The sequence below is a fragment of the Bos javanicus genome, chromosome 22, assembly GCF_032452875.1.
Source record: "Bos javanicus breed banteng chromosome 22, ARS-OSU_banteng_1.0, whole genome shotgun sequence".
Lineage (NCBI taxonomy): Eukaryota > Metazoa > Chordata > Mammalia > Artiodactyla > Bovidae > Bos > Bos javanicus.
The window spans coordinates 30,974,905-31,001,305 of record NC_083889.1 but is presented as its reverse complement, the minus strand read 5'-3'; the positions used below and the strand labels follow the sequence as shown (position 1 = coordinate 31,001,305).

At 38.8% G+C, this 26,401-nt stretch overlaps 1 long non-coding RNA gene and 1 other non-coding gene across 2 annotated transcripts in view; one reads left to right on the top strand and one right to left on the bottom strand.

The window, feature by feature from the left end:
- The window catches only part of LOC133235672 (uncharacterized), a 703,684-nt gene that overhangs the window by 563,746 nt on the left and 113,537 nt on the right, over positions 1-26,401 (top strand). The gene's annotated exons all lie outside the window — the stretch shown is intronic.
- Positions 5,923-6,029, bottom strand: LOC133235787 (U6 spliceosomal RNA). Its single transcript, XR_009732652.1, has one exon. It is a non-coding gene; the product is annotated as a U6 spliceosomal RNA (small nuclear RNA).

Sequence of the window (26,401 nt, the reverse complement as noted above, 5' to 3'; positions counted from 1 at the left end):
TCACAGCTTTGAAGTCTGAAATACAGTACTGTTGCCTGTGATCACTGTACTGTACCTTAGATCTGCAGGACATGTTTATCTAATAGTTGTGAGTTTGTACCCTTGAATGACATCTCCCCAGTTCCCCGCTTCCCCCACCCCAAGCCTGCAGAAACCACCATTCTACCTTCTGTTTTTACTGCTACTGCTAAGTTGCTTCAGTCGTGTCCGACTCTGTGCAACTCCATAGACTGCAGCCCACCAGGCTCCCCCGTCCCTGGGATTCTCCAGGCAAGAACACTGGAGTGGGTTGCCATTTCCTTCTCCAACGCATGAAAGTGAAAAGTGAAAGTGAAGTCGCTCAGTCGTGTTGCTCAGTTGTGTCCGACTCTAGCGACCCCGTGGACTGCAGCCTACCAGGCTCCTCCGTCCATGGGATTTTCTAGGCAGATTCTACATGTTAGTGATGTTAGCCAATATTTGTCTCTTTCTGTAAATGCTTTTAATGAATTAGCTCTTTATAATTCTAAGTTCAGAGAGAGTTCTTTTATTTTTTTGGAGGTGGTGTGGTCTGGTTTGAATAATTATAGTCTCTTTATTGTGACTCATGACGTCACATATTTAGGCTCTTTTTCCAAAGAAACATTTTCAAACCCTTTAGTAATAGAGTAAACGTCTGTTTGAAAAGCAAAGTTATGAGCAGATATTCAAACTGTGTAACATGAGTTCTGTATCTCTGAGGAGACTCTGGGTCCCTCATCCTTCAGCAATTGTCTGGGTTTCTCTCCTTCTTCCTGTTCCTTATATTCAAATTGTCCCCCTTTTGAGCCTCTTCTTTCTGCTGTAGACAGCTTCAGTTACTGCCTGCTACAGATAGCATCCAGAAACACAAAGTGATTGAATAACTAATTAATATACTTATACTCCCATTCATTTTAAAAAACACACTTATTGGAAACCTACTATGATATGCTGGATATTCAGAAATAAGTCTCTGGCCTCAGGGAGTCCACAGTTTTGCAGTCCATAAACACATGAAGTATTTTAAGAGCTCTGATAAGTATAAACACAGGTTAGCATGCAAGATTGATCCTGTAGGAGAAATTTCTGAGGTACTGTGGAGCAAAAAGACTTTCAAAGAAAGATGAAACTTCTAATCTCATTTATTTGTCTGTTTCATCAGTCTAATTAGATTGTAAGTTCTTTGAAGTCCAGAGAAATATCTTGTTCATCATTTTTTTGTTTATTTGTCTTCTACTCTCCTCAAAATGTTAGACTCATACATTTGCTTGTTGAGTAAAGGAATTTATTCAGACTTGCTGATGGAGGCACATCCCTAACTGCCAGTGATTTCTTTGGTTTGTTCAAAGGGTAAATGGTAACTTTTAAATGTGAGCTAATATTTCCCTCTCAGTATGGATGAGTTCATTAGGTATCTTTCTTGGAGAAGACAAATGCTTCTTATGGAATAAGAAACTTACAGAGTAGAAAGCACTCATGCAGATACTCAGAACCTGAGGATGTTTTTCAGCTTCAAGAAGGGAAGAAAGTACAGAAGATGAAGTCTGGAGGTTCTGAAAGATTCACTTTGCCCAAAGAATTCCTCGTTTGTCTAAAACAAAGCTTCTACCTCAGAAGGTCCCTACCCTGAGTTTCGAAACTGAGTAGAAACGGACCACCAGCGTATGCAATAATCTGCACTGAAATTTTTCTTTTGAGGCACAAAGAGTATAACACTGACTTAACCCTTAGAAGGGGCCTCAAGTACTGAAGATACAGGAATAAATGATAGCATTATATGTGTTTTAGTATTCAAGTTTTAAAGGATTAGAGATTTCTCTCTAATCAAAAAGATATGGTTATGAAAATATCAAATAATTAACTGAATTTTCCTAATCATAATCACCGCTCAAATTAATTTAGAAAAGGATGTCAGTGCCCCTTTCTGTTTTTTTAAAAACATGAGATTATTTAGGACTGATGGTAAAATACTGATTAATTGTTTTGTTTTAAAACAATTAGATTAAAATATTGTTTGAAGTTATTCATTTTACCCAGTTGACATTTTAATGTATAAATATAATTACAGACTCTTTAGGAATGCTTAATTTTTGCCTTGATATATATGTCAGCAATTGTGTGTTTGAAAGAGAATCATAAAATGTAAAACTTTATGTTTAATCACCAGTGTCAAAAATTATTAGGTAATAACCACAGGAGAAGAGGATGTGTGAAAGATACAAAGGCCCATATTTAAGACATAATTTTTCTAATAGTTTCTCTGATTTTAAGATGTCATGGCGTCATATGAAGGTTAACAGGTCAGATACCAAATGGACTTTTTAAAAAAATGTTAAGTGATCAATTTGCACTCATAAAAGGGTTAAGATTACTGGCAGTTCTCTTAGACCATCATCTAGGTACACTACTGGCTAGAGAGACAATAAACTCTGATTCTCTTGAGGGTCCAACTGGTTAAACAAAAGTAAATTGAAATAGTTCCTAGAGAAAGACTGCTCCCTCAGTTTGGGGGCAGAATATAATCCCATCAGATATTATAAAACTAGAATGTTAACACTAGGAAATATTGTTTGAAAATCCACTTAATTAATTCTGTCCCCCTGTTTCCTTCTCTCTGTAACCCAAATCTCAGACTTCTTTTTTTTTTTCTAAGTAGCATGCCAGGGTACAACTGCTGTGAGGTTGCATCAGGGAAACAGAACAGTTTTTTGACAAGACTGATTTCTTTTTTAAGTTGCATTTTTTACTGTTGAAAGTTCTGGCTAAGAGTGTGTTTAAAATCCATTATGATTGTAAATATGATATACTTTATTCAGCCTGTGTCTAAACACTGAGAAACAGAACTTTGGAGTAAAAGTAAATAAGAATAAAGGATTCTTTTTCCTAACAGTAGAACCAGATTCTGCCAACAAAATAGGACACCTAAATTTTTTTTAAAGCTGAGATGGGTGTTAGAAAAATTTTTGAGAGATGTGCTACTTGCAAGAGCATCCTAGAGTAAATGATTTTATTAAGCTAATTTTTTTCAAGTTTGTGAGCCCTCTGAAATTTTTTTATGTGGTATAAAATTTCTAAGAAATTGGGATGAGCAGCATTAAGGCATCACAGTAACTGATAATAATTTTACACACATTCTCACCGCCGATCTTTGGACCCAGATCTCACATTCATCTTGGGTCATGTTATGATAAAGGCTATGTCTGGATAGTGTCAGAATATCCAGATGCAGAGCAGGCTGCTTTGTTTATCAGCTACCAAACTCCTCCTGTTTCAAGGCACCCAGCTGATTGTCTGAAATGATGACATTGCATCTGGATGTTTAGCGTTGTGTAGCCACAAGGAAAGAAAAAGTGCTAAGTTTTACAGCTGTTAGGGTAACACCTTTTTTTTTCTTCCATTGCTTCATAGAAATGATCTTCTAAAGGATAATTTTGGTATCAAATTATAGAATTGGTGCTGCAAGCCCAGAAAGTAAGAATCCTGTTTCGAAGAAGAAGGCAGGACACTGTGGAAATGAAGACTCCATTGTAGGGTAGGGAAGGATGATGGAAATCAAAGTTTATTTGGAATGCTCACATATAAGATAATCTGATATACATGACAGATCTGATGCACAGTTGAAAAATGAATTAATGACTTTTTAGAAAACAGTGTAAGTGAAAATAGTGCTGATTGATTTATGATGGAGATAGGGCATGAGAAATCAGAGTGTATTCCTTGGAGCTGCAGCAACAATAAATAATATGATTTAACTAAATAAACTACAATAAAACTTAAAATACACCTATTATATATGTATGAAGGTTCATTGACATCCATCTAGACTGTTGCATCTTTGAAAATATTAATGACTCCTATTAAAGCTAATGTGTATTTTTTTTTTAATTTATTTATTTTTAAAATTTATTTTATTTTTTTAAATTTACAATATTGTATTGGTTTTGCCTTATATCAAAATGAATCCGCCACAGGTATACATGTGTTCCCCATCCTGAACCCTCCGCCCTCCTCCCTCCCTATACCATCCCTCTGGATTGTCCCAGTGCACCAGCCCCAAGCATCCAGTATCGTGCATCGAACCTGGACTGGCAACTCATTTCATATATATTATACATGTTTCAATGCCATTCTCCCAAATCATCCCACCCTCTCCCTCTCCCACAGAGTCCAAAATACTGTTCTATACATCAGTGTCTCTTTTGCTGTCTCATATACAGGGTTATTGTTACCATCTTTCTAAATTCCATATATATGTGTTAGTATACTGTATTGGTGTTTTTCTTTCTGGCTTACTTCACTCTGTATAATAGGCTCCAGTTTCATCCACCTCATTAGAACTGATTCAAATGTATTCTTTTTATTTTTTATTTTTTTTTTTTTCTTCCCACCCTCTCCCACAGAGTCCATAAGACTGTTCTATACATCAGTGTCTCTTTTGCTGTCTCGTATACAGGGTTATCGTTACCATCTTTCTAAATTCCATATATATGCGTTAGTATACTGTATTTATGTTTTTCCTTCTGGCTTACTTCACTCTGTATAATAGGCTCCAGTTTCATCCACTTCATTAGAACTGATTCAAATGTATTCTTTTTAATGGCTGAGTAATACTCCATTGTATATATGTACCACAGCTTTCTTATCCATTCATCTGCTGATGGACATCTAGGTTGCTTCCATGTCCTGACTATTATAAACAGTGCTGCGAAAACATTGGGGTACGCATGTCTCTTTCCCTTCTGGTTTCCTCAGTGTGTATGCCCAGCAGTGGGATTGCTGGATCATAAGGCAGTTCTACTTCCAGTTTTTTAAGGAATCTCCACACTGTTCTCCATAGTGGCTGTACTAGTTTGCATTCCCACCAACAGTGTAAGAGGGTTCCCTTTTCTCCACACCCTCTCCAGCATTTATTGCTGGTAGACTTTTGGATTGCAGCCATTCTGACTGGTGTGAAATGGTACCTCATAGTGGTTTTGATTTGCATTTCTCTGATAATGAGTGATGTTGAGCATCTTTTCATGTGTTTGTTAGCCATCTGTATGTCTTCTTTGGAGAAATGTCTATTTAGTTCTTTGGCCCATTTTTTTTTTTTTTTGGCCCATTTTTTGATTGGGTCATTTATTTTTCTGGAATTGAGCTGTGGAGTTGCTTGTATGTTTTTGAGATTAGTTGTTTGTCCATTGCTTCATTTGCTATTATTTTCTCCCATTCTGAAGGCTGTCTTTTCACCTTGCTTATAGTTTCCTTTGTTGTGCAGAAGCTTTTAAGTTTAATTAGGTCCCATTTGTTTATTTTGCCTTTATTTCCAATATTCTGGGAGGTGGGTCATAGAGAATCCTGCTATGATGTATGTCGGAGAGTGTTTTGCCTATGTTCCCCTCTAGGAGTTTTATAGTTTCTGGTCTTACATTTAGATCTTTAATCCATTTTGAGTTTATTTTTTGTGTATGATATTAGAAAGTATTCTAGTTTCATTCTTTTACAAGTGGTTGACCAGTTTTCCCAGCACCACTTGTTAAAGAATTGTCTTTAATCCATTGTATATTCTTGCCTCCTTTGTCAAAGATAAGGTGTCCATAGGTGTGTGGATTTATCTCTGGGCTTTCTATTTTGTTCCATTGATCTATATTTCTGTCTTTGTGCCAGTACCATACTGTCTTGATGACTGTGGCTTTGTAGTAGAGCCTGAAGTCAGCCTGGTTGATTCCTCCAGCTCCATTTTTCTTTCTCAAGATTGCTTTGGCTATTCAAGGTTTTTTGTATTTCCATACAAATTGTGAAATTATTTGTTCTAGCTCTGTGAAGAATACCTTTGGTAGCTTGATAGGGATTGCATTGAATCTATAAATTGCTTTGGTTAGTATACTCATTTTCACTATATTGATTCTTCCAATCCATGAACATGGTATATTTCTCCATCTAAAAAATATGGAACGCTTCACGAATTTGCGTGTCATCCTTGCGCAGGGGCCATGCTAATCTTCTCTGTATCATTCCAATTTTAGTATATGTGCTGCCAAAGCGAGCACTAATGTGTATTTAAAAAGATGTTTAAATTAACAGAAATATCTCTTTTCCCTGAAAATATGTATATTTCTATGGCAGTTTTACAGACTTTTGGCATTTAGTAGAAAGGCATGGCACAATGTCTTCAGAGCTTTGCCTTGTGCTTTTTCTGCATGTACTTGAGTCATTGTCTACCTCACTTTGAAGTAGATCTTCTACTTTTCCTGGCCCCAAAATCCATTCTGACAGACAGTTTGCAACATATTAATATTAAAATCTAAGAAATGTTTTGAGTTGAACTAAATTGAAATCATGAGACTTTTGCTATGAAACACCACACAAGAAAAAAAATTCTCTTCGTTTAGAATGAAATTATCTGATTTAAGTCAGGTAACTTCCCTGTTTCCTTTGTTGTTCAGTTTCTCAGTCATATCTGAACCCCCTGGACTGCAGCATGCCCACCTTCCCTGTCCATCACCATCTCTCTGAGCTTGCTCAAACTCATGTCCATTGAGTTGGTGATGCCATCCAACCACCTCATCCTCTGTTGTCCCCTTCTCCTCCTGCCTTCAATCTTTCCCAGCATTAGGGTCTTCTTTTTTTTCTTAATTAATTTATTTTTTAATTGAAGGATAATTGCTTTACAGAATTTTGTTGTTTTCTGTCAAACTTCAGCATGAATCAGCCATAGGTATACATATATCCCCTCCCTTTTGAACCTCTCTCCCATCTCCCTCCCCACCCCACCCCTCTAGGTTGATACAGAGCCCATCAGGGTCTTTTTTAATGAGTCGGCTCTTCGCATCAGGTGGCCAACATATTGGAGCTTCAGCATCAGTCCTTCCAATGAATATTCAGGGTTGATTTCCTTTAGGATTGACTGTTTGATCCCTTTGCAGTCCAAGGGACCCCCAAGAGTCTTCTTCAGCACCACAGTTCCAAAGTATCAATTCTTTGGTACTCCCATTCTTAGACTCATTAGAAAAGACCCTGATACTGGGAAAGATTGAAGGCAAGACGTGAAGGGGTGGCAGAGGATGAGATGGTTGGATGGCATCACTGACTCAATGGACATGACTTTGAGCAAGCTCCGGGAGATAGACAGGAAAGCCTGGTGTGCTGTGGTCCATGGGATCTCAAAGAGTCAGACAGGACTGTGTAAACAACAATTCATCCTTCAGTTCAGTTCAGTCGCTCAGTCATGTCTGGCTTTTTGTGACCCCATGGACTGTCACGGTTTGCAACAACCCATCCTTAGGGGTGGTCCCAATGTCACCTAGTTAACATAATAAAAGATACCTTAATAGCTGTCTTCACTTGGAAAATTCCAAGGATTTTAGGAACTCTGAGCCAGAAGTGAGGTTGAAGACCAAATAGAAGTTTCTTGTTATAAATCACAGTATTACACTACCCAACTACTCAACAATTAAGGCCACTTTATTCATGTTAGCAGTGTGTCTTCCATGTTCCCAAAGCAGCCTAGAGAACATTATTATTGCCATAATTTCTGTGTAGCAAGTTCGCTTTCATAGATAGTTACATCACTATTGTTGTTTCGTCATTATGTCATGTCCAACTTTTTGAGACCTCTTGGAGCATAGCCTGCCAGGCTCCTCTATCCATGGGATTTCCCAGGCAGGGAATACTGGATTGGGTTGCCATTTCCTTCTCCAGGGGATCTTCCTGACCCAGGGATTGAACCTGGATCTCCTACATTGTAGATTATCTCTGAACAACCAGGGAAGCCCTCTTTATATCATGATCATGCTAATTTGGTTATGTTCTCTTTCTGGGATTGTGACTCACTTTACACCACTTGGAACAGAGAAACTAAATATATAAAATGCCATTAAAACTAAAATTGAAAAGAAATATTTTTATTAAGTCATGTTTTCTCCATTCACTTAATGTCAAAATAGTTTCCCCTAGTGCTTCCCACTAGGCTATGGACTTTGGGACAACATTTCTGTCATTGTTTTCTGCTTATATCTTTCTTCCCATTACTAGGCCAAGTTATTTGATAACTACTTCTAAGACATTGTACTGAGCACCTGTATATATTTATGATTAAAAATTACAAGAAGAAAATTAACTGCAGATCTTGTAGAAGTATAACACTGATATAATATTCAAACAAAGAGAACACTTTGAAACTAATAGAGAAATCTTGAAAAATACATTGAAAGAAATACTTAGAGTATAAGAAAAATACACAAATTAAGAGTATAAGTTTGATATTTTAGCTTCATCATGTCAAAGATTTTTTATTGCAAAAAAATTTTAGTGTGTATTATTATACTAGCTAGGTAAGTATTTATTAGATTTTATTAAAGTATAGTTGATTTATAAAGTTGTATTAATTTCTGCTGTACAGCAAAGTGACTTAGTTTTAGTTTTATATATATACATTCTTTTTCATATTCTTTCCCATTATGGTTTGTACAAGATATTGGACATAGTTCCCTATGCTGTACAGTAGAACCTTGTTTATTCCTCCTATATATACAAGTTTGTCTCTGCTAATCCCAAACTCAAAATCCTTCCCTCCCCTACCCCACCCCTTGGTAGCCACAAGTTTGTTCACTGTATCTGTGAGTCTGCTTCTCTTTCATGGATACATGCTTTTATGGTGTATTTTAGATTCCACAGATAAGCGGTATCGTATGGTATTTGTCTTCTGGCTTCTTTTGCTTAGTGATGCTTAGTGCTTATGATCATTTCTAGGTCCCTCTATGCCACTGCAAATGGCATTATTTCATTTTTTAATAATATTCCATTGTGTGTGTGTTTATCATATCTTCTTTATCCATTCATCTGTCAGTGGACAGTTAAAGTTGTTTCCATGTCTTGGCTATTGTAAATAGTGATGCTATGAACATGGGAGTGCCGGTATCTTTTTGTATTATGGTTTTGTCTGGGAAAACCCTAGGTATTACAGTGAGAAAAACAACAACAACAACAACTAAGAAAGGAGTGGGCTTGAAGATAATAGAAGTCTATTTCAGCCTCATAAAAAATCTAAAGCCAGTGTCTCAGATTGGCAAATTACTTTCTTCTAAGAGAGAATTTAAGGACCCAGGGCTCCTTCCACCTTGAGGTTCTGTCATCAGCAGAGTGTGGCTGCCAACACCGCCGTCTCAGGTTGCTCTGTCACAAAATGGTATCAATCATGGAGCCTTGGGCATGAGAGGAATTTTATGGACTAGTCCTGGGAGTTATAGGTATTATTTCCAATCTCATTCCATTGGATGGATCTCAGATGAATGGCCATATTTAACCTCAGAAGAGGCTAAAAAATACAGTCTAAGAAAAAAGAGGAAATGAGTTGAATATCTACCTAGTCATTCTTTACCATAAATATCATCTAAACTTTTAGATTAGCTTTATTTCTCTAAAATTTTTCAAGCTGAAACTTAATATGTATCATACAGAGCTTTTTATCTATAATAATACTTATTATAATAAAACTTCTAATAGTGGTAGCTGTAATTATGCTGACCCTTGATTACTTATTACTATAGTGCTAAGTGTCCTATAGAAATATATCACTTAGTCTAAAAGTCTTTCAGTCTGTGTCTCCTTTACTTCCCTGCATGTAGGATCATGGGTACCATCTTTCTGAATTCCATGTATGTGCGTTAATATACAGTGGGAAAAGGTGAGGGTGGGATGATTGGAGAGAATAGTATTGAAACATGTACACTACCGTATGTAAAACAAATGATGAGAGCAAGTTCGATGCATGAAGCTGGGGACCCGAAGCTGGTGCTCTGGGACAACCTAGAGTGATCGAAGGGGGAGAGAAGTATGAAGGAGGTTCAGAATCAAGGGAACACGTGGGTACCTGTGGCCGATTCATGTTGATGTATGGCAAAAACCATCACAATATTGTAAATTAATTATCCTCCAATTAAAAGAAATAATTTAAATTACAAAAAAGAATTAAAAATATCTATCACTTAAATTGCATAGTATCCCCCATGAGGTAGATAGAAGTTCAGGTAAAGAACTCAGCAAGCTTGCCTGAAGTTGTGAATGATGCGGACACATAAAATGGTGAGACTTAAATGCACGGAAAGTTGCCATTGCATCTCAACTGAAAAACAAAACAAAAAACACCTGAAGCTTTGTCATTATCAGCTTCAAATTTTATTCATATCAGTATTTTTTCTCATATTCATCTTCCTAAACAAATTCCTATATAGGATGATATGTTAAAGTTATATATTTCCATTCCAGTTAACTTGCTTATTTGAGAATCTAATGTGATGGGACAAAGATGTTCAGTGAATCAAAACTCCCTGTCCTTCGTCTTTACCCAGTACTCCCACTCTATTCCTTACCACCTAGACGTTTCCAACACAACACTTTATACTGCTATGTTCATCCTATCGTGTATCCAGATATAGTCTAGTGTATCTAGATGTAGTCAATGGAAAGAAAAATCAGGACGTTATGTGGAATTTCCTCTTAGTACACAGAGAAAGAAAAAAAAAGTTGAAAGTGGGAGTAAGAAGACAGTGCTTTAGTAGATATGGTAGCTAGGAGAATGTTGATGGAAACGCTTGAGACTGGACAAAAAGAAGGTTGATAGAAGCAGCTTTCAGGAGAAGGAAGAAATGAGAATTTTTAAAAGTCTTTATTGTAAATCATTGATTGAATCCCTTTCAGTGGTGTGCAAACAGTTCAGAAAAGGGTGGTAGTTACTTTTCACTTGTGTTGCAATTTATGGTCTGTTTCTTTCATTGTGGCCCCAGAATGAGTCAGATGAGACCCTGGGTTTTATTTGGGTTATGCGAGGCCATGGCAACACCAAATCTTAGAGTTGGAAGGAATCTTAAAGATATGCAGTCCAATACCTCTCCCATTACAAGAATGCATCTGTTCATCTAAAACAAAAACAGAAAACTCCCTACCACCATTTCAGTGGGTTTTAAGGTTCTTCAGATATTTAACTACATTCATTACCTTTTCTGCAAGGGTTGTTTTCTTTGATGTAGTGAGTAGAATTGTTGTTGCTAAGTCACTAAGTCATGTCTGACTCTGTGACTCGGTTGACTGCCCCTTGCCAGCCTCCTCTACCCTCCACTGTCTCTCAGAGTGTGCTCAGATTCATATCCATTGAATTGGTGATGCTATCTAGCCATCTTATCCTCTGCTGCCCCTTCTCCTTTTGCCTTCAGTCTTTTCCCCAGCATCAGATTCGAATGTACTTGGACCTTAGTCTTCACCCTATCTACCAAGGCACCCTTTGGATTAGATTCACTTCCAAATACATTATTCCTGATTTATTCCTGATTTTTTTAGGCTATATTTAACACTTTTTGAATTTTCTGTTGCCCTGTATATCTGCAAGAATGTAAAATTAGGAAACAGATGGGACACTCAAAATAGGATAACTTAAGAGAGGTTTGTTTACAGAGGGAATTTTCAAAGGTGTGTATGTAGAATTACTATTACTAGGACTGGAAACGTTCTAGATGGTACCACCCTAGGCCTGAGGAAACAGGCAGAGACGCTCATTATCAGAATGGGGAAGGAGAGAACTGTATAGAATGAACCACCTGGAAAGAAGCAGTTATCTTCTGCAGAATTACACTGTGCAGGGATTTCTCTGGTGGACCAGTGGTTAAGACTCTGTGCTCCCAATGCAGGAGGTACAGGAGCAATCCCTGGTCAGGGAACTAAGATCCACACAGTAGGCCAAACACTTTAGAAAGGTACATTGCCCAGTCAAGGCAACTCAGAACGAAGAAACCAAGAAATCAAAAATCAGTAGATGACCTCACTCTCTTCACTTCCACCAAGCTTCTGAAGGGGGTCTCCACGGATTGAATCCAACCAGAAGTCAAAGGACTCATTGTCAGAGCAAAGAGCAGATGGTCAAGTAAGGAGGGAAGGATCTAAAGAAAGAAGTAGAAGATATCTGACGTACTCCATAGCATTATCATAGGTGTCCACCAGAGTAAAAGCTGCTGCTCTGCCCTGAATGAATCAGGGTCATTCAAGCAGTTGTGTCACTCTAAGTGTTTGCCCCCTGCTAAGCAACAAACACGTCTTCCCCACCCCCATCCCCTGTTTATTAGAAGCCGGATAGTATAGAAAGACTTGCCAAAAGTCATCATAATTCAGAACTTACATATATATGGTTATGATGTCTCTGACATTTCACATACTTAAGCTTCTTGAGTGTCCCATACTGAAATTGAGCCTTCCAGTGAAAAGTGGCATTTTAGAGTCTGAGCATGGTGGGCTACCACAGGCATTGACACTGCCTATTATAACAAACAGGTCTGAAAAATGAAAGCTCCTCATAGAGGCAGATTGCTTTGTTCTTTGTACAAATGAAAGGGGAGAGATGGTTGGGTTCCAAGGGAGGAACAGAGAAACAGGCTGGGGAGTTGACCCTGGAATTGGCTCCTTGCCATCCCTCTTTTAGCTTTTCTCTAGCAAGCTTTTTGCCAATATGCAATATAATAGACCTTGGTGCATACCTGATGCTATGCTGGATAACAGCCCAAGGCTTAAGAAACCTAAGCAAAACATGTAAAAAAGCAGAAATATTTACATTTATTAAAAAGATCTTTCTGAATAGTGGTGCTTTTTTTTTTTTTTATATAACCAAGATCTTTATTTATAAGTGTGTAGGAAAATGTACTCTTTCCTTGCCCATCCACTTACTTTAAAAGCATAAATAAAGTCAAATGAAATAATCTCATGAACCTCATGAACCCATTATACTGCTTTAAAAAGGAGAAGAAAACATTGCATCAACGAAGCTGAGATGACTTGGCCTTTATCATCCAATTTACTTTTATAGAGTTTCTGAGATTTGGCTGAAACAGTTGCTTTCATTTCGGAGATGCCTTGATGCCAATGTTGCCTGGTCAGTTGTAAGCACTTGTAGGCCGAAAAGAAACATGTGAGTTCCAGATGCACTTTGGGCATGTTCAATGCTCAGCTCCTAGTGTTTCCTCACATCAAGTATATTCTATTTTTGTGTGTGTGTGCTTCTTTTCTGAGACTAATTTCAATCTTGTAGTAATCATTTATTTTAGCAAAATCAAAAGACCTAAGATATGGTACGTTTAATGCTGAAAAAGAAATCTGACAGCTATTTCCATGATTAGATAGGGAGTGGTATTCAAAGTCACATTTCATAAGACCTTGCTCTAGTTCTGTTCAGATTCAAGTCACAATAGTAATGAGAAAAATGCCATCAGACTTACAAGGAGAGTAAAATAGGTTCATACCCAAAAATGAACTCCAGTAGAAAGCATAGCAAATTGGGATGCTAGTCACCAAATTTTATTCAAATCTGAAAGTAAGTAATTTTTATGTTAAGCATTGTTGGAAAGGCATGGGAGACAGATGTGGACGTGTCAATGTAAAATCATGGTTGATAGACACCAACGAACGGGAGCATAAACTTCAGTTAGCGCCTGTCGGCAGAGAAGCCCAACAGTGCCTCCAAGGACCTTAAAGGTTAACAATAAAATCTCAAATTGAATCCTCATTTTCAATGTGAGCCAATCTGTTATAAAACAATGAATTGGCATGAACGTACCAAGGCCAATGAGTACAGTTAAGGAAGAGCCTGTCAGCGTAGCCATACTTTATCACCCATGCAGAGAGTAACTCTCCATGACATTAAGGATGCTCTATTTGATAGAATGTCACAGTTAGTTGACACTGGCCTTATCCTGGATCGTAGATTCTCTGTCACATCCTGCCAGTTGAAAGCAGGACCTAATGATTACAGGGTTTTACCTTACAAGCCCTGATGGGAAACCAAAGCTGAGTTTAGCTGTATAAATTACTGCATAGTGTCAGGGTTGCCAATGGAAAGTGATTGATAGAGGAGCTGATCGGCCATATGGAAGAGAAGAAAGTGAAAAGGATTGTGCCCTGATCTTGAATACCAAAGCTTATAATCCAATCAAACCAAAGGAAAATGCTTAATAAGAGTTTCAAAGACTTTTGAGGCTAAAGATCATTCTGTCCTTTAGTGACTTGAATGGATCATCTCTTTTTGGACACACGGCAGATAGCACCCCCAAATATACATAAGTTCAGACTAATTATTTGTAAAGCATATAATTACATGAATATGTCTTGTCTGTTATGTGCCAGGCATTGGGAACCTAGGGATGAACCTAGAGGTGAATACGGTCAAACAAGCACAATTCATGGGATTTATTCATAAACCAAATTTATTCTTGTGTCCTACTGTCTCGATAAGTTCGATCAGTAGGCAGAAGCTTTCCTAGATGAAAACTCAGATTCTCTCATGCCTTTTCTGATGAGTAGTAGGCCATGCAAACTAATAATTTAAATGTCCATTCTCAAGTGTTAGCCAGGTAGCAGTTGCTTTACATCTGAAGCTGCTGCTTCTCCAGTTTGTTCTTGATGCAGAAAGGAAGCCTGGAGGTGGGGAAGGCATTGTGGTCTGCTTCTTTCTTTCCCTGTCTTAAACTTTTCCCCTTCTAACTTAGTTCCCTAAGCTCAGATTCAGTGCAACAGACTTGGAGCAGGGAAGGGAGGGAAAGCATTAGTTTTCTCAGCAGTGATTTAAAGTTGACACTTTCTCTTATGGCTGTTTTTGTGAGTTCTAAACAGATGCCCCATCTGTAGTCATCTCTCTCCTGAAGCTTCTTTGACATGATGAATGCACTTCAATTCCAGTTGATTGCTTCTGACACCTTCTCTACCTCTTAGACATTCAGAGGTCCCCCTGCCAGCTTCCTTCTACTGAGTTGCCTTTTTCCTTTGGGGGGCCCAAGGCAGCTCCTATACACATACAACCTCTCTCAGGTCCCCCTAAAACAATCATTTCTCCTTTGCTCTGATGACATTTAGGAGACTAGTTCCTTCTCAAGCCACAAGCTCTATGGCTCTCTTCTAATGCCATAGAATCCTTCTCCCAGACTCTTTAATTTCTAGATTTTTTCAGGTTGTTTCAGATATCATTCTTCTGTGCCTCCAGGAATCAGATGATCTGCAGGGCTGAAGTTTTCATGGTTTTCAGCCAGCATTCATTTGGCCCCGCAGTAGACATTTTTGGTTGTCGCAGCTAGAGGGTTGTTTCCAGCATTTTGTGAGTAGAGTCCAGGCAGGCTACTCAGTATCTCACAATGGGCACAGTAGCCCCCAACCTACAAGCAAGCATTGACCAGCCCCACATGTCAGTACTGCTGAGGCTGAAAAATTTACTTTCTAAAAGATTCTTATTTTAAGTTTGTTCTTTATTTTTGAGGAGACTAGAACTATCAAGATAGAAACATAATATTTCTGACACCTTATCAGATCCTTCTGTTAATTAACTCATCGACCATTTATAGACCTGCTTACAAAATGTCAGGCACTACTATCCGGACTTCAGTAGAAGAGTTCTTCTGGAGTTGACACACTAGAGGGGGAGGGATGTAGACAAGAAACAAGTAAAGAAATGGTCAGCAAGTATTTTCTGCACTTGTCGTGCTCGGAAGACAATTAAAGCAGAGGAATGTGATAAAAAGAAAGGGCGTGTTGCTTTGTGTTAGGATGGTCAAGGAAGGCCTCTAGCAGAAGATTACGGTACCTGGGCTGACACCCAGTGGATAACAGGGACCCATTTTGGGGAAAGGGCATTCTAGGAAGTAAGAGGAGCTAACATAAAGGTTGTGGGTTGTGGGTTCCTACTAATCCCTTTGAAAATTCACAACCTTTAAGGATATGTCTATATGTATGCTTTTCATCCGATCCTCAAGAAATGACCCCTATTTAGAAAAAACACACTCCTCCCAAATTTCTTTTTCACTTACACGCTTACAGTACTTCTGATATGAGATGTGTGGGTTCTCCATACAGTAAGCAATTCTCTGCAGCGACCACCTGCAGGACACTGCAGCTATAGGGTGTCCTATAATTCAACTCAGTTCTGACACTCACTGGAGTAAGCGCAGACCCCACTACTTAAGGGTTCAATCCCACAAGACTACTTGCCGCATCAAACACCAGTCACAATTAGTGCTTCTCTGAGTTCTGCAAACTATTTTAGCAAATTAGTGAGTCCCATGGCCATCTCCTTGGATTCAGCTGTTTGCTAGAATAGTTTACAAAAATCAGGGCAACACTAGAAGATATGATAAAGGATACAGATCAACAGCCAGATGAGATACAGAGGAAAGGTCCTGAAGTGTTCTGAGCATAGGAGCTCCTGCCTGTAGAGTTGGAAGGCACCACCCTCCTGGCAGGTAGATGTGCTCACCAGTGCAGAAAATGTCTGAGCTCAATACTTTTGGGATTTTCATGGAGGCTTCATCACCTAGCCAATGCAATCATTAGCTGGATCTTCATTCCCTCTCCCAACTCCAAAGGATAGGAGGTGGGGCTGAAAGTTCCAAGCTTTGAATCATGGCTTGGTTTTCCTAGTGACCTGCTCTCTTCCTAAAGCAATTGAAGAGCCCAAGAGTCTCCTTATTTGAACAAAAGACTTTCCTACCGTCCTGGAAATTCCAAGAGATTCGGGAGCTTGGTGTCAGACTCTACTCCTATCACTGAGGAAATTACAAAAATCTTAGGAGATCTGTATCAGGAATCAGAGTCCAGGTCTAACTGCTGGAACAAAAGATCACTCTGTGCCCATGTTTACAAGGGTTTTTCTGTGTCAGGAACTGGGGACAGAAAACGATATGTGTGTGTGTGTGTGTGTGTCACACATACATATATAAATCTTACCTCTTATTATTTCACAGCCCTAAGTAAAGATTGTGAGTTAATCATCCTATACCTATATTCGCAGAGTAGAAATCTGTTTCTAGTTTAGAGCTCTTTCCTCTCAAAGTGTACGTTAAGTCCACATGGAAGTAAGGCCTAGTTTAGGATCTTTCTAAAATTGGGGTAAATTCCAAGTTTGGGAAACAGCAATTTATTGGACAGCCCCCCCTGTCTTTTTGTGATTCTGAAAGAAATGTCAGAAAGCAGTATACTAACAAATTAGGTACCACCGTTCTGCACCCAAGAGATGCTCCCGAGGGTATTCAGATGCTTAGAACCTTCCAGAGTGAAGAGGCAACTGCTCCCTGCTCTGTAGTTACACAGCAGAAGTCCTACCATACCACCCCACTCCTGCTGAACAATGAGATACCGTGGATTGCTTAAAAAACAGTACCTAACGGCAAAGGGAATACATTAAATTAAAGAGAATAAATACCAGGAGCCCAGAGCCTGGGGAGCTTAGAAGCATTCCGTAGAAAAGGTAGGGAGGAGAGTGGTGGCCGGCTGACAGGGAAGGGACAATACCGAAAGAAATGACAGTATTCAGGGAGCAGGGCCAGTTTCGTTGTGGCAGCTAAGTAATTTCAAACTACAAAAGGAATTTTAGGCTTCAAAACTCCAGCTCCCAAATAGTGTTATAATTAGTATTATTTTCAGATTAAAGAAAACACCACTTTTGTGTAACAAATTACCTCCATTTTAAAAGCAAAAATAATATATTTCACTTCATAAAAAAAATGCCCAAACGGAAGCATTCTTACATTAATTATTTCACTCTATTCAAAAAGCATATCCCTGCTTGCTTTTTATTATGCCTTCCAGCTCCTACTTTGAAAAACATGTTAAGAAGCTGGAAGGTATTTTTTTTTAAATGAAAGAGAAAAAAAAAAGAAAAAATAAATAATCTTTGAAGCAATTAGAGCCAAAATACAGAATACATAAATATACATGTACATATTTCTTTATTTGCCCCCTAGATTTAACTCCCATTTTCTCCCACCTCCCCTCTTGGCACCAGAACATGAAGCATCTTTCTTTTCTTGAGCTTCAACAGCAGGCAAATGTTTGCCCCAGAATTGAGTCAGATTCTCTTCTGTGGATTGATTGGCAAGAGTTTTCATAAAGGGGGTGGCATCCCCTGAGGGCAAATACATAATTTTCCTAATGCATTCTTTCCACCACCACTGCCCCACCCCCCCAGCCTAGGAACCTCAGTCTATTTCTGAACCATCTTGTCTGAGAGTAATAATTAGCAGCAGCACATTGCAAAAGACAAAACAGCGTCGTCATTGCTTCGTGGGGTCTGTAGTCGCTCTTGTAAAATTACCAAGAATATAATTTTACTATGGGAACAAAGAACATATGTAAAGTAAATATTGTTACAGTTTTTAGAGTTTCAGGAAAAAAATTATTTGAATATTATATAAAACCACGGGAAATAGAGTTTAAAATGGATGCTCTTGGTGCTTCTCTTTACTTGGTTTACTGTGGCTGAAGTGAATGTTGTCATTTTCTGGGAAGAAAGACAGAGCACGGGCCTTTCTAAAGGTAGGAAATGAAAGCACTGACATTTAAAATACCTGAAAATTTAAGATAGCCACCCCCTGCCCCCGCCCCTGCAGTGTAGCCTCAATGTCTAGAAATCAGTCTCCAAGTGAAAAACAAGTATGCTTCCATTATTAGCAGACTTTCATACAGAAATATTTCCAATTATATTAATATTAAAAATGATCTTTAAATTTAATGTCTTTAATCAAAACCAGTAATAAGGTGAAAATAAATGTGTGATGATATTACATTTTTGTGCTGTGATTAAAATGTTGACAGTACCTTGTACATACGCCTTAAGAGAGGCTTGCTTCTTTTTACCAGATTTGGAAGAAGGTGCTGATCTGATGGTAGAGCCTAGCCTTGCCCGAAGGCGATCAGTGGTGGGGTTTTTTGGAGACCAGCCTCCTGACAGCATGACCTTTCCAAAAACCTAACTCTGAACCAGAAAGCCTCAGTCCTGAGCTTTAGCTGGTGGGTTCCAGTGGCTCTCATCAGGCACAAGGCAAAGCTTCCAGATTCAGATTTTAACCCCAATGCTGACAGTGCTGGCCATCTGATTAATCATCCCACAAAGCATTAGACAGAGCAAATTAGAAGTGAGGGGTGGGGTGCCCCAGAGGCAAGGACAGAGCAGCAGATGTGAGAGACAGCAAAAAGACAAAGCAGTAAAACTACTGTATGGTAATTGATGGTCGTTAGGACAAGCCTGAATCATCAGGGATAGCTCAACTGTGCTCTTACGCTCTGCTTAAGAAAGAAGAGTGGACCAGGAGTCCCCGCCCTGGCTGAGTATCGGAATGGATACGATATTCTGATTCAGTAGGTCTGGGGTGAATGTGCCCAAGAACATGCCTTTTAATGTGAGTGTCAGAGAATTTGAGTTCTGGTCTTCCAAATGATATTTGGAAGCCTCTCAGTCATAGACAAGGAAATGATATGGCACACAAAGAAGTTCCCAAGGTCACATAACTAGTAAGTAAAAGAACCAGCGTTCCAACTAAGGCCAACTCTAGCCAGGTTCTTCCAGGTTTCCTCTGAATCTTTCTGCTCATTGGAGCCTTACACTGGCTTGACGTAAGGCAGGGCTTCTGAATCTGCTAACCAGTGGTCCTCAAAATGAGTCACCTGGAAACTTGCTAGAAAATGTACATTCTCAGACACCACCCTAAACTTGTGAATCTGAAACTGTGAGGTGGGCCCGGGGTGGCAGGGCAGTATTCTTTTCAAACAAGCTCTCAGATTCTGGTATACCCTAAGAGATTCTAAAAACTACTATACTGACTCACTTCAGATGTCATGTAAGTAAAATTAAAATAGCAGGAGGCATAAAATATTTTATTTGGCAACTCTGAAGAACATTCAAATTTCTTGGTTTCTAGAAAGGGTCCCTGTGTCCCCAGAACTGTCTTTTTGTACATTTCAACCTTCAGGTGGGAGTCTCTTTCTCCATCCAAGTATGAGGTACACCCTTATTCTTAAGTCCTTTTCTTCATCCTGCCTCTTTCACAGGAAAACAAAACAAACCAGAAAGAAAAAAGAAAACAGAAACTTAACTCTGGAGTGACATGATCAGAAAAAAAAAAAAAATGAATTGGAAGGATATCAGATAGCTCATAGAATCAATCAGAAGGAGAAAAGAGACCAATAGATTGTCAAGGAACTGATAATATGTCTGTTCAGAGAACACATCAGGAGTCACACCTCATGATGCTCCCATTGGTACGGGACGTTTATCCCTACCACTGATGGATTCATAGCTTTGCCATATCACATGAATAATCTCCAGGCATTCATGCCTTTTTGCATCACTCACTCAAGATTCAATGTTCCAAGAGAAAGCATCCAAGTGGCCAAACCCAGTTGGAATCCCCAAGTTCCTGTGGCCAAAGGGCAGAGAGTCAGATTCTGTGTGTGTGTGTATGGGTGTTATATCTACTCTGGACCCCTAGTACCTGACCCAGAGCCCAGAATATACAGTCCCTAAAGATCACAGAGAACCAGAATTTTTAAAATCACACGAACCTTGAGTTCTTATTGTTTCATTCATGCTTTTCCTAGTGGAAATGAATTCAAATATAAAGGTTTTCAAAATCTTTGGGATGGGGAACTGATATGCTTTTTTTTTTTTTAGCTATTTAGTGTGCTGCTGACTCCATAATCTTTCTAATCATGGAAAGGCAAACTGTTTCTCATCTCTGAGAATCTATGCCTACTTTCAAATAAATTAAGGATCATTATGTTTGCGAAAACCAAGATCATTCCCTTCACAACTGATGATTCAATTTAATTTTAAATGGTCAGTACATGAATCATCTGAGCATATCATCTCTGCTTCCTGTTTGTTTATTTATTGGGGAAATGTTTTGGAGAGCTTCTTTGGGGCCAGAAATAGGGTATGTGTGTGTGAAGAATATAACAGTGCCAAAGTATACATACTCTACCCTGAATATGTGTCTAGTCTAAGTGTTTATTTAGTAGTATGTATTTTCCCTTATATCTTTCTTTCAATCCGCGTACATCGGAGCCTTAGGTTGGCTTGACTCTCAGGATGGGAGGGGTGGGTAGTGACGTCACATGATTCTATTAGTTATTCAGGCTGATCTTGGCTCCCCTCTCTTTCTACTCCTTACGATCTTCTCTCCAACCATGCACAGGGCAGACAGTAAGTGAGAATACATGCTGTTGCTAAGTCGCTTCAGTCGTGTCCAACTCTGTGTGACCCCATGGATGGCAGCCCACCAGGCTCCCCGTCCCTGGGATTCTCCAGACAAGGACACTGGAGTGGGTTGCCATTTCCTTCTCCAGTGCATGAAAGTGAAAAGTAAAAGTGAAGTTGTTCAGTCATGTCCAACTCTTAGCAACTGCATGGACTGCAGCCTACCAGGTTCCTCCGTCCATGGGATTTTCCAGGCAAGAGTACTGGAGTGGGTTCCCCAAACAGCCATTAGTCAATAATGGATGGGTGCAAGGGTATCATCTACCTCCCTTTTCCATCGGTGAGACAGCTCTGAGGCTTCAGTTTTGCGCTGACTCCAAGGGTTCCCCAGTAAGATTCAGCTTGTCACCCACAGTGGTCACTGCTTGATAAGGTCCACTTTGCTGCCTGTCTCCTCTTCCCTGTCTTCTCTTCCCTTCTCCTTCCCATCATGTTTCCTGGGACTCCTTCCCAGAAAATAACCCACTCCCGCTGGAATCCTCATCTCCAGGTCTGTTTCTGATGGAACCCAAACTAAGACAGAAGTCATGAGCCAGAGAGATTAGAAAATCGCTAGTCTAGGCGCAGACAAGCCAAACAGAAATTTCACTTCTCTCCCAGTGGGGTCAGTGTTCTTAAAGACATGAGCCTCGAGATCTTGGGAAGACACCTGGGAAAGGAAGGAAGGTGGAAATGACATCCAATCAGTACGATTAAAAAAAAAATCTTAAAGACTTTACCAGGTTAAAACAAACAAAACAATACAAAAACAAAAAACACGGAACCCAAATCTCATAAATGTTTTCAGTCTCTCCTCTTCCCCTAATGTCATTTCCTAAAGTCAAACCCTCAGCAGAGGGCAGAGGAAATCTGCAAGCATTATTTATGTTTGATGAGGGAGAAAGTGGCATCGGGCCTCGACAATATTGAAAGGCAGTGCCTCATCCAAGGCTGAGCTTTGTGAGACGCTGGGGAGCTGTCCTGCCGAGCCAGTGACAAACCAGCCGGCAGAGCAGGGATCTGAACATTACATATTAGCTTGCCTGCCTGCTCGATGCTGAGTGGAATCTAACATGATAGGAAGTGTTTGTTATATTATTTACTATGTGTCTCTAATCTAACCTTTTTATGTGGATGGGCTTCCTACAGAGTGAGGAGACAAATCTACTCCCAGAAGAGATGATACAAGCATGTTAGCTGAAATGTTGAATAACGGAAAATTCCTTTGAGTTTCTTGTGACGTTCTAATCCACCACGATGAAACTTTCATGTTTTGTCAGCTATTGTAATTTTGCTTTCATAAATGCAATACAAATTCTTCCTGTGTAAGTGACTTTCTCGTGTAGCGGTAACTTTCAGGAAAATTCTACTATTGTGATTTTAGATGGCATGTGTTTTTAGGAGCTCTATAAAACACACACATGCCTAAAAGGTTTATATTTTAATTCCTTTCATTTTATTGAGCCGTAGACAAGTTTTAGTCTGCATTTTAAATAATTGACTCCATTATATTTGATAAAATATAGGTTAGTTCTGAAGGCAATAGGTAGCACTTACAGAAAGAGCTTTTTTTTTTTTTTAATCTTTTAAAAGCTTGTAAACTTGAAATAATTTTCTTGCCCCTGTGAGGCAAGTAAGAAATCCCAGAACTACATGCTTTATGAAAGGAAACTGAGGCAGGGAACTAAGTACAAATTGTGAACATTAACAGAGAGGAATTTAAGGGGCAAGGGATCTCTTTCCAGTGGAGCAAAAGTAGCTGTGTGGTACACACTTCTCAGCAGCATCTGTTGACATAAGGGGAAGCATCCAGGCTTGTAATAATTGCAGAGGTTAGAAGCTGTAATTAAAACGACTTAAAATTAATGGATGGACTTAGAAAGATTTATGTGCCTGAAATAAAAGTACTTTCAACTAGTTGAGATTTATATCTGGGACTTGTCAATTTCATGTGTGGGTGTGTCATTTTTAAAATGAGGTAAGTATGTAATTATTCAAGTGGACAAATACTCTTAGTTTCTTAAACTACTGGTTTGTATCAAAGCAGGACAAAAGAGGATCATTTGGACCATTCTATTGTAGGTCTCTACTCTGAGCCATAATTGTCTTTTGAAAAATGGCTCTATCTTACCCATGATAAACCATTAGAATTCCATCAAACCAGTACCTTGGGAGATTACAGACTGCTCTGTTATTTCCCGGTACAGGAATATGGTTTCCTAATTTTCTTAAACGTAATTCTCTTAGTTTTAGAGGCTTGCTCAGAAAAGACATAGAAGTGATCAGCTGGATAGTATAAGGAAAATAAAAGAAGGTTTTTCTCTCAAAGACTAACATGTCATAAAGAGGAGGATGTAGATATAGGATAGGAAGGTGGAAAGTGAATGTTTTGGACACAGAGAGCAAAGTGGGTGGGAATCATTCACATTACCAACAAGAATAACTATTGTCCAGTGGTTTTCTAACCAGATTTCGTTTCTCCAGCTATTCTCTAATTTAGATCTCATTATGTTCTGATGAACCACACTTGTTTATTTTCCCAGGCCAGATAAACTTCTCTTTGGTGTTTTAAACATTTTCTATATACTGGTTCCTTAAAGGGTTTTTAAAAGACTGTCTTAAAGGATGAACCTGTTGTATGATCCTAGCTTTCAAGTCTGTGAGATGATGAAGAATTGTTAAGATTGTTAAACTTTTTAAATGTATTCATTATCCTCTAGCTTTTATTACAAAATCAAAACTCACACATATGTAAATGTCTTTACTTGGATCACTTAATGGCAAACATTTTATGATGTTAAATGTATATGAATAGTAATGCTGTAGAAATTAAAGAAAAAAATCCTTACCCCCTCCCCCAATTAAGAAACATATTTTCCAGATGGAACCAGGTGGTTCAGAACCAGACTGGTATTTCCGGTGAGGCTGCGTTGGAATTGTGAGTGCAGGAGTAATCACGCCTTACTAAAAGAGAGAGCTATCTTCACATCTCAATTTGCATAATTGATCCAGTATGAAATAAGTCCTGTAGCAGATGAGCACTCTGGGGATCCCTTGTCTGTCTCAGCATGCTCCATGTCTGGGAGGCGTTAGCCATCAAATAGACATGTACATGTATCACCCTTCCGCGTGGCTTTCCTGGGAGTGCAAGAACCTTCTTAAACTAATGATAAAATAATCCGAGACATAAAAATGTTTCTTTTGGACAAATTTGACATGTTACAGTGATGGAGTGTTTATGACTCAGAGTCACCCTCACCACGGCCACTGCTTTATTTAGAGAAAGCAGGCAGTGTAGGGAGGCAGGCAGCTGCAAAAGTTTCCTACCAAGATGAAAGTCATGAAATCCTTACTAAACATGGCTTGGCTATCCATGTTGAAATGGGTCTGGATTCTTGGGGCTTTGGCTTAGAGAAGCTCCATTGTCCCTGTCTCTCGTTGGAATATTTTAAGGTCAGGTTTCAGTTCAGACACAAGCAGGTGGAAATCTCAGTAATGAGACGTGGTTATGTTAGCCTGACTCTGCTGTTGGGAAAACGCCATGGTGTTGGTTGGTTTTCATTTTCTACGAAGCTATTTATGGTACATGTTTAGAAACCAGAATCTTGTAGGACAATGGAACCAATCAGACATACACAAATGTACAAAAAAAAAAAAGATACTCTTTAGGAGCTTCCTGATCATGAATGTTTGTCCACACACTTTGAAAGAGTTATACCACCGATACAAATGTAAAATTGCCTAGCAGCAAATAGAGTAATTAAATTATTTAAAACGTAGTTGTGATACACTTGTAAATGGTAATGAAAATGACTTTGATGTACACAAAATTAAGGTATTCATTTGGAGCCTGAGAAAATGATGAAGTGAGCCAAGGATGGAAAATGCATGCGTAGAAGGCATGGATCTCCACCCAAAACAAGAGAACAATGGTGATGAGAGGGTCACTGAAGGGTGGAGAGACCAGAGGCTGGCCTGGTGTGAGCAAAGGCCAGACAATGCAGGACATTACTGGCATATGAGAAAAGTTTAGAATTTATCCTATAGGTAACAGAAACAGACTGCAGAAGTAAAGCAAACAAGTCTTATCAGATTAGCCTTTTCGAAAGAGTTCTGCGTATGCAAGGTAACTGTAATTATGGAGAAAGGAAAACAGTTGGACAGTGTTTCTAACTGGAGTGACTTGGTGAAGAGTGATGTCATCCAAGGTCTTAGGTAGGAAGAAGGGAAGGTTTCAGGAGGGAGGTACTGGTTCACTTTGGATCTGATAAATTTAGAGTATCCTTGGAATTTCCATGTAGAGATGCACAGCAATGATTGACTGCACATGGGGAAAAAAATCAAAGGAAAATATTGGGAATATTGACTGAGGACTTCATCAGAATTGAAGTGAGAGCCGATTAACATGAAGGGGAAAATTAAATGATTAATATCTGTTGAATACGTAAAACAGTTTCTGGCTCATAGTATGCTCTAAATAAAGGTTTTCTTTTCATGATTACACTAATGATACTTGCCCATGAAGTTTCTTTCCTTGAAAGAACTTACGTAGGTAAATACATTTTCAGTTGTGTGTTTGCTTGGTTGAATAACTTCCCCATTAGAGTGCAAACTTGAGGGCAGAGGCTACGTCTCCTTGAATTTTGGAATTATTATTTTTTCTTTATTTTGAAATAATTTTAGAGTCCTAGAAAAGTTATAAACATTGTACAGGGTATTCTAGTATATTATTCCCACATTTTTCCATGAGGTTAACATCTTATATAACCATAGTACAATTATTAAAACCAAGAAATTAAACCTCATAAACAATACTCTTAACTGAACCATAAACCTTACTTGGATTTCCACGGTTGTCCCATCAGTGTCCTCTTTCTGGATCAGGATCTAATATAGGCTTCTACATTGCTTTTGGTTGACCTATCTCTTTAGTGTTCTTCACACTGTGACAATCCCTCAGTCATCCTGTGTCTTCCATTACCCTGACACTTGTGAAGGTCCGTATACTCTCCATTTGGATGTCTGGTGTTGTCTCATGATTATAGTTATGGTTTTGGCAAGTGTGCCACAGAAGTGATGTCATACCTTAAGAATGCATCCTATCAAGGGTACATAATGTCTATGTTTCTAATTATTGGTGATGTTCACTTTGATCTCTTGGTTAAGATGATCTCCTAGGTTTTTCCACTGTAAAATTATCCTTCTATTTTTAGTCATCATCATGTTTTCAACTCTTAACACAATGCCTGGTATATAGTGGGTGCCTAGTAAATGTTTGTTCATGAATGAATGAATGAGTGAATTCTGAATGACTAAATTTCTCTCCTCAAAGTCAGGCAGCTGAGCAATGCCCTGTCTTTCTATTTGTCCAAGCCAGCACATCCCCTACTG